Consider the following 9350-nt stretch of genomic DNA (forward strand, 5'->3'; position numbering starts at 1 on the left):
GTTCTGTGAGTGTCAGAGAGCAGGAGTGAGAGACATTGCTATTACAATGGAAAAAGTGTTAGGCAAACTCAAAGTTGGGTAGTCACCTGGACCAGATGGACTACATCCCAGTGTTCTGAGAGAGGTTCCTGAAGAGATAATGATGCATTGGTCATGATCTTTCAAGAAAGTAAAGACCAATTAGTCTGACCTCAGTGGTTGGGAAGATGTTGGAGTCAATTGTTATGGATAAGGTTATGGAGTACTTGGTGACACTGAACAAGATAAGACAAAATCAGCATGTTTTCCTTAAGGGAAAGTCTTGCCTGATGAACCTATTGGAATTCTTTGAAGAGATTACAAGTAGGATAGATAAAGAGAATGCAGTGGATGTTGTTTATTCAGACTTACAGAAGGCTTTTGACAAGGTGCCACACATGAGGCTGCTTACCAACTTAAGAGTCCATGGTGTTACAGGAAAGTTACTAACATGGTTGGAGCTTTGGTTGATTGGTAGAATGCAGTGAGCGGGAATAAAAGGATCCTTTTTTGATTGGCTGCAAGTGACTAGTTATGCTTTCCAGGGGTTGGTATTGGGAACACTTCTTTTATGCTGTACATAAATGATTTAGGTGATGGAATAGATGGCCTTATGCCAAGTTTGCAGATGATACGTAGATTGGTGGAGGGGCAGGTAATATTGAGGAAATAGGTAGATTGCAGAAAGACAGACAGGTTAGGAGAATGGGAAAGAAAGTGGCAAATGAACTACAATCTTGGAAAACGTATAGTTATGCACTTTGGTAGTAGAAATTAATATGCAGACTATTTTCTAAAAGGGGAGAAAATCCAAAAATCTGAGATGCAAAGGGACTTTGGACACCTTGTGCAGTACACCCTAAAGGTTAACTGGCAGTTTGAGTTGGTGGTGAGGAAGGCAAATGCAATGTTAGCATTCATTTCAGATGGTCTAGAATACAAGAGCAGGGATGTGATGCTGAGGCTTTATAAGGCACTGGTGAAGCCTCACCTTGAGTATTGTGAGCAGTTTTGGGCTCCTCATCTAAGAAAAAATGTACTGGCATTGGAGAAGGTCCAGAGGAGGTTCACAAGGATGGTGGCATCCATTAGTCTCGTGAGACCATGGATCTACACCTGGAAGGTTTCCAGGGCGCAGGCCTGGGCAAGGTTATATGGGAGACCAGCAATTGCCCATGCAGCAAGTTCCCCTCTCCACGCCACCGATGTTGTCCAAGGGAAGGGTGAGGGCCAATACAGCTTGGCACCAGTGTCGTCGCAGGAGTTGCCAGAACGAGGTTGAAGGCAACGTTGGACTGCCTTAGGGATTCCAGCTCTGGATTTGTCCTCAGGGTTGACTCCAAAGCCTTTCCCGTGAGTGGGTATGGTCGCAAGGCAGCAGAGGTTTGAAATCAGAGTTTTTCCTCACTTAAATGGACTGCCTTCCCAGGCTGACAAGCTCCATCTACCCAAAGCACTGGTTTTAAGGCACCAGGACCCACCTTCGCCCCTTCTCCTGTCAGTAGAAACAGTTCCACTCGGCCTAGAGGCTAAGCTAGGTGAAAAGGCCAGGAGTTGGACTTGGTTGTCAGAGGCTATTTGAGTCGCATGCCATGAGGAGCACTTTTAGGTAGTGGGAGCTTGTCCCCACTACCACTCCTCGGCTTGACAACCTTAGGAACAAGGATGTTTCCGGGAATTATAGATTTATCATATGAGGATGGTTTGATTACTCTGGGTCTGTACTCGCTGTAATTTAGAAGGATGGGGAAGGATGTCATTTAAACCTTCCAAATATTAAAAGGCCCAGACAGAGTAAATGTGGAAAGGATGTTTCCCATAGTGGGGGAGACTAGGACAAAAGGGCACAGCCTCAGGATAGAGGGGCATCTATTTAAAACAGAAGAAGAAGAATAGCCCTTAACTCAGCAGTGGAGTTATAGGGGCACCGTCTTTTGATGGTATTTCCGCAGCAAGCTATTCTTGTTTTTACAAGGCCGAGTTGCTAGCTCGACGCTCAACCTGACTTGAATTCAAACTGGGGAACCTTAGCTCCAGAGTCTGGTGCTGATATTATTGCATCACCAAGCGGGACATTTAAAACAGAGCTGCAGCAACATTTCTTTAGCCAGAGGGTGGTGAATTTGTGGAATTTGTTAGCACAAGCAGCTGTGGAGGCCAGGTCTTTGGGTGTATTTAAGGCAGAGATTGATAGGTTCTTGACTAGACATGACATCAAAGGTTACGGGGAGAAGGCCAGGGAATGGGGTTGAGGAGGGGGGATAAAGAAGGATCAAGCACGATTGAATGGCGGAGCAGACTCGATGGGCTAAATGTCCTAATTCCACTCCTTTGTCTTAAGAATCACTTGATTCTGGCATGGTCCCAGAGGACTGAAAGTTTGCAAATGTCACTTTTTAAGAAGGGAGGAAGGCAAAAAAAGGAAATTGTGGGCCAGTTCGCCTAATCTCAGTGGCTGGTAAAGTGTTGGGGTCTATTTTTAAGGATGAAGTTTCGAGGTACATGGAGACTAATGATAAAATAAGTCAAACTCAGCATGGTCTCTGTAAAGGGGAATCTTGCCTGAGAAATCTGTTGGAGATCTTTGAGGAAGTAACAAGCAGGGTGTACAAAGGAAAGTCACTTATTTGGACTTTTAGAAGGCATTTCATAAGGTGCCGCACATGAGGCTACCTAACATGATAAAATCAAATGGCTTTACAGGAAAGATACTGGAAACTGGCTGATAGGCAGGAGGCAGCGAGTGGGAATAAAAGGGGTCTTTTCTAGTTGGCTGTCAGTAATTGGTGGTGTTCCTCATTGGTCAGTATTGGGACCGCTACTTTTCACGTTGTCAATGATTTGGATAATGAAATCGATAGCTTTGTGGGAAAGTTTGCAGATGATACGAAGATAGGTGGAGGGGTAGGTAGTGCTGAGGAAGCAATGCAATTGCAGCAGGATTTAGACAAATTGGGAGAATGGACAAAAACGTGGCAGATGAATACAGTGTGGGGAAATGTATGATATTGCATTTTGGTAAAAGGAACAAAAGTGCAGACTATTACCTAAATGGCGAGAAGGTTCAAACATCAGAGGTGCAGAGGGACTTAGGAGTCCTTGTGCAAGACTCCCAAAATGGTAATTTACAGGTTGAATCTACGGTAAAGATGGCAAATGCAATGTTGCCATTTGTTACAAGAGGATTAGAATATAAAAGCAAGGAGATAATGCTGAGCCTTTATAAGACACTAGTCAGACCACACTTCGAATATTATCAACAGTTTTGGGCCCCATATCTCAGAAAAGGTGTATTGTCATTGGAGAGAGTCCAGAGGAAGTTCATGAGGATGAATCCAGGAATGAAGGGGTTAACATATGAGGAACTTCTGGCAGCTTTGGGCCTGTACTCACTGAGTTTAGAAGAATGTGGGGGAGGATCTCATTGAAACCTACCAAATGTTGATGGATGTGGAGAGGCTGTTTTCTATGGTGGGGGTATCCAGAACTAGAGGGCATAGCCTCAATACTGAGGGGTGACCTTTTAGAACAGAGGTAAGGAGGAATTTTTTCTAGCCAGACAGAAGTGAATCTGTGGAATACTCTGCCACAGACGGTGGTGGAGGCCAATTCCTTGAGTATATTTAAGGTGGAAGTTGATAGTTTCCTGATTGGTCAGGGCATCAAAGGATATGGCGAGAAGGCAGGTGTATGAAGGTGAGTGGGACCCGGGATCAGCTATGATGGAATAGCAGAGCAAACTTGGTGGACTGAGTGGCCTAATTCTGTCCCTATGTCTTATGGTTTTATGGTCTTACCAGATGGTGATGCGACCAGTTTGAATGCTCTCCATGGTATATTTGTAGAAATTTGTGAGTTTCTTTGGTGACATAGCAATTCTCCTCAAACTCCTGGTGAAATATAGCCGCTGTCATGGCTTCTTTATAATTGCATCAATATGTTGGGTCCAGGATAGATTGTCAGAGATTTTGTCACCGAGGTACTTGAAACTACTCACCCTTGCCACTTCTGATCCCTTGATGAGAACTGGTGTGGGTTCCTTCGACTTACTCTTCTTAAGTCAAAGTGCAGTGGACAGGGAAGCTCTACAATGGGTAGTCAACACACTACCAGCACTAGCCCATCTGGCATCAAGGACAGAAGTACAGAAAGGTGCCTGAAATGGACCACTAACGTGATCAACCACTGAGCATTTTCCAGGCCAAGCCTGGTAAGGGACTCCAAATGAATGGAGTTAGTGCAGAAACGTGACATTGAAGTGAAAGATAACCAGTGATTTTGTTGACAAGCAGCCAATGATTTGGAATGACTTGGATGAGGAGATGGAAAAGTGGGTTAGTAAGTTTCCAGATGACACAAGGATTGTGATGTTGTGGGTGGCGTAGAAGGTTGTTATAGGTCACCATGGAATAGAGACAGGGTGCATAGTTGGACAGAGAAGCGGCAGATTGAATTTAATCCATAAAAGTGTGAAGTGATATCCTTTAGAAGATTGAACTTAAAGGTGGAGTAGAATGCTATTCTTAGCAGTGTAGAGGGACAGAAGGATCTTGGCATCCAATTCTATAGATCCCTCAAAGCTGCCGTACAAATTGATAGGGTTAAGAAGATGCATGGTGTGCTAGCCTTCATTAGTTGGGAGATTGAATTTCAAAATTGTGAATAATGTATATCAACTCACTATAAACCTTGGCTAAACCTTGGACAGATCCTCAGCAAAAAGGGGAGGTGACAGGGGATTAGAGGACAGCCAATGTTCCTCTGTTGCTTAAGAAAGATTCTAAGAATAAGCTAGGAAATTATAGGCCAATGAGCCTAACATCAGTAGTGAGTATGTTACTACAAGGTATTCTATGGGACTATATATATATGTAATATAATACTGTGCAAAGGTCTTGGGTACATATATATGCCATTAGTTTCAAAGTAAATATGCAAAATGATAGGTCTGGTCCATGGGTTGAGTTTCTAAATTGGAGAAAGGCCGGTTTTGATGGTATCAGGATGTATCTGGTGAGTGTGGATTAGAGCAGGCTGTTTTCTGGCAAAGGTATACTTGGTAAGCGGAAGGCCTTCAGAAGTGAAATTTTAAGACACCAAGTTTCTATCTGCTGTCAGAATAAACGGTAAAGATAACAGGTGTAGGGAACCTTGGTTTTCAAGAGACATTGAGGTCCTGGTTGAGAAAAAAAAGTAAGTGCATAGCAGGTATAGGCAGGGAGGAACAAATGAGGTGCTTATGGAGTATAAGAAATACAAGAAAACACTTAAGAAAGAAATCAGGAGGGCTAAAGGAAGGCACGAGTTTGCCCTAGTAGACAAAGTGAAGGAGAATCCTAAGGGATTCTACAGATATGTAAAGAGCAAAAGGATTGCAAGGAACAAAATTGGTCCTCCAGATGATCAGACTGGTAATCCATATGTGGAGCCAAAAGAGATAGGGAGATCTCAATGAAATTCCTGCATCTGTGTTTTCTTAGGAGATGAACACAGCGTCTAAGGAAGCAAAGCAGAGCGGCATCAAATTCAGGACCCCATACAGATTACATAGGAGGAAGTGTTTGTTGCTCTCGGGCAAATTAGGGTGGATAAATCTCCAGGGCCTGACAAGGTGTTCCCTCAGACTCTGCGGGAGGCAAGTGCAGAAATTGTCAGGGCCCTAGCAGAAATATTTAAATCATTCTTAGCGACTGGTGAGATACTGGAGGATTGGAGGATGGCCAATGTTGTTCCACTGTTTAAGGAAGGCTCTAAAGATAAAAATAGGCAATGAGCTGACATCAGTAGTGGGAAAGTTATTGGGAGGTATTCTAAGGGACTGGATATATATGTATTTGGATAGATATGGACTGATTATGGCTTCATGCATAGTGGGTCACATCTAACAGCCAGTGAGTGAGTGGGCCAGTGAAGGAGTGGAGATTTGAGGCTTTGACTCGAGAGATTCTGGCAGTTTTGGCAGTTGGACTGTGCAATCAAGTCAATCAAGATTTGAATAGCTCAGCAGAAAGCCGTTGATTAGACAATCAAGATTTGAATAGCTCTGACTCAGCAGAAAGCAGCTGATTGGGCAATCGAGGTCAGGTGACCAAGCAGTTTGAAAAGCTTAAACAAATAAATAGAGGGTTACCTCAAGCGGAGCGGCCTGTGGAAAGCGGCCAGTGAATGAGTGGAGATTTGAGGCTTTGACTCAAGAGGCTTCGGTGAGCTGAGGACGAGCTTCACTCCAAGTGAGGTAAGGCTGGGTAAGTTCCTTTCAAAGGAGAAAGTTTCAAAAGTTGAGGCAAGTATTGGGTAGGTCATGGCAGCTGAGATCGGCCCCGTGGTTTGTTCATCCTGCAGCACGTGGGAAATCAGGGATACATCCAGTGTCCCTGACGACTATGTGTGCAGGAAGTGTGTCCAACTGCAGTTTCTGGCAGACCGCATTGAACATCTGGAGCTGCGATTGGATTCATTCTGGAGCATCCGCGATGCTGAGAAAGTCGTGAATAGCACGTTCAGTGAGTTGGCCACACCGCAGGTAAAGGCTACACAGGCAGAAAGGGAAGGGGTGGCCACTAGACAGCGTTGCAGTAGGCAGGTAGTGCAGGAGTCCTCTGAGGTCATCTCCCTCCTAAACAGATATACTGTTTTGGATACTGTTGGGGGAGATGTCTCATCAGGGGAAGGCAGCAGCAGCCAAGTTCATTGCACCATGGGTGGCTCTGCGGCACAGGAGGGAAGGAAAAGGAGTGGGAGAGCTATAGTGATAGGGGATTTGATTGTAAGGGGAATAGATAGGCGTTTCTGCGGCCACAAACAAGACTCCAGGATGGTATGTTGCCTTCGTGGTGCAAGGGTCAAGGATGTCTCTGAGCGGCTGCAGGACATTCTGGAATGGGAGGGTGAACAGCCAGTGGTCATGGTGCACATAGGTACCAACGATATAGGTAAAAAACGGGATGAGGTCCTACAAGGTGAATTTAAGGAGTTAGGAGATAAACTAAAAAGTAGGACCACGAAGGTCTATGGATTACTACTAGTGCCATGTGCTAGTCAGAGTAGAAACAGGAGGATATTTTAGTTGAATATGTGGCTTGAAAAATGGTGCAAGGGGGAGGGATTCAAATTTCTGGGGCATTGGAACCAGTTCTGGGGGAGGTGGGACTGGTATAAACAGGACGGTCTGCACCTGGGCTGGACTGGAACCAATGTCCTAGAGGGGAGCGTTTGCTACTGCTGTTCAGGAGGCTTTAAACTAATGTGGCAGGGGGATGGGAACAAGTGCAGAGAGACAGGGGGGTGTAAAATGAGGGTAGAAGCAAAAAGTAGTAAGGTGAAAAGTAAAAGTGGCAAGCAGGCAAATCCAGGGCAAAAAGCAAAAAGAGCCACTTTTCAACATAATTGTTTAAGGGCTAAGAGTGTTGTAAAAACAAGCCTGAAGGCTTTATGTGTCAATGTGAGGAGCATTCGTAACAAGGTGGATGAATTGAATGTACAGATAGTTATTAATGAATATGATATAGTTGGGATCACAGAGACATGGCTCCAGGGTGACCAAGGATGGGAGCTCAACATCCAGGGTTATTCAATATTCAGGAGGGATAGACAGGAAAGAAAAGGAGGTGGGGTAGCATTGCTGGTTAGAGAGGAGATTAACGCAGTAGAAAGGAAGGACATTAGCCTGGAGGATATGGAATCGCTATGGGTAGAGCTGCATAACACTAGGGGGCAGAAAACGCTGGTGGGAGTTGTGTACAGGCCACCTAACAGTAGTAGTGAGGTTGAGGATGGCATTAAACAGGTAATTAGAAATGCATGCAATAAAGGAACAGTAGTTATAATGGGTGACTTCAATCTATATATAGATTGGGTGAACCAAATTGGTAAGGTTGCTGAGGAAGAGGATTTCTTGGAATGTATGCGGGATGGTTTTCTGAACCAACATGTCGAGGAACCAACTAGAGAGCAGGCCATTCTAGATTGGGTATTGAGCAATGAGTAAGGGTTAGTTAGCAATCTTGTCGTGCGAGGCCCCTTGGGTAAGAGTGACCATAATATGGTGGAATTCTTCATTAAGATGGAGAGTGACATAGTTAATTCAGAAACAAAGGTTCTGAACTTAAAGAAGGGTAACTTTGAAGGTATGAGGCGTGAATTAGCTAAGATAGACTGGCAAATGATACTTAAAGGGTTGACGGTGGACATGCAATGGCAAGCATTTAAAGATCGCATGGATGAACTACAACAATTGTTCATCCCAGTTTGGCAAAAGAATAAACCAGGGAAGGTAGTTGCACCCGTGGCTGACAAGGGAAATTAGGGATAGTATCAAGTCCAAAGAAGAAACAAATAAATTAGCAAAAAAAAGCGACACACCTGAGGACTGGGAGAAATTCAGAGACCAGCAGAGGAGGACAAAGGGCTTAGTTAGGAAAGAGGAAAAAGATTATGAGAGAAAGCTGGCAGGGAACATAAAAACTGACTGTAAAAGCTTTTATAGATACGTGAAAAGAAAAAGATTGGTCAAGACAAATGCAGGTCCTTTACAGTCAGAAACAGGTGAATTGATCATAGGGAACAAAAACATGGCAGACCAATTGAATAACTACTTTGGTTCTGTCTTCACTAAGGAGGACATGAATAATCTTCCGGAAATAGTAAGGGACCGAGGTTCTAGTGAGATGGAGGAACTGAGGGAAATACATGTTTGTAGGGAAGTGGTGTTAGGTAAATTGAAGGGATTAAAGGCAGATAAATCCCCAGGGCCAGATGGTCTGCATCCCAGAGTGCTTAAGGAAGTAGCCCAAGAAATAGTGGATGCATTAGTGATAATTTTTCAAAACTCCTTAGATTCTAGATTAGTTCCTGAGGATTGGAGGGTGGCTAATGTAACTCCACTTTTTAAAAAAGGAGGGAGAGAGAAACCTGGGAATTATAGACCGGTTAGTCTGGCATCGGTGGTGGGGAAAATGCTAGAATCGGTTATCAAAGGTGTGATAACAGCACATTTGAAAAGAGGTGAAATCATCGGACAAAGTCAGCATGGATTTGTGAAAGGAAAATCATGTCTGATGAATCTTATAGAATTTTTTGAAGATGTAACTAGTAGAGTGGATAGGGGAGAGCCAGTGGATGTGGTATATTTAGATTTTCAAAAGGCTTTTGACAAGGTCCCACACAGGAGGTTAGTGTGCAAACTTAAAGCACACGGTATTGGGGGTATGGTATTGATGTGGATAGAGAATTGGTTGGCAGACAGGAAGCAAAGAGTGGGAGTAAACGGGACCTTTTCAGAATGTCAGGCAGTGACTAGTGGGGTACCGCAAGGCTCAGTGCTGGGACCCCAG

The sequence above is a fragment of the Hemitrygon akajei genome, chromosome 19 (assembly GCF_048418815.1).
Source record: "Hemitrygon akajei chromosome 19, sHemAka1.3, whole genome shotgun sequence".
Taxonomy (NCBI): Eukaryota; Metazoa; Chordata; class Chondrichthyes; order Myliobatiformes; family Dasyatidae; genus Hemitrygon; species Hemitrygon akajei.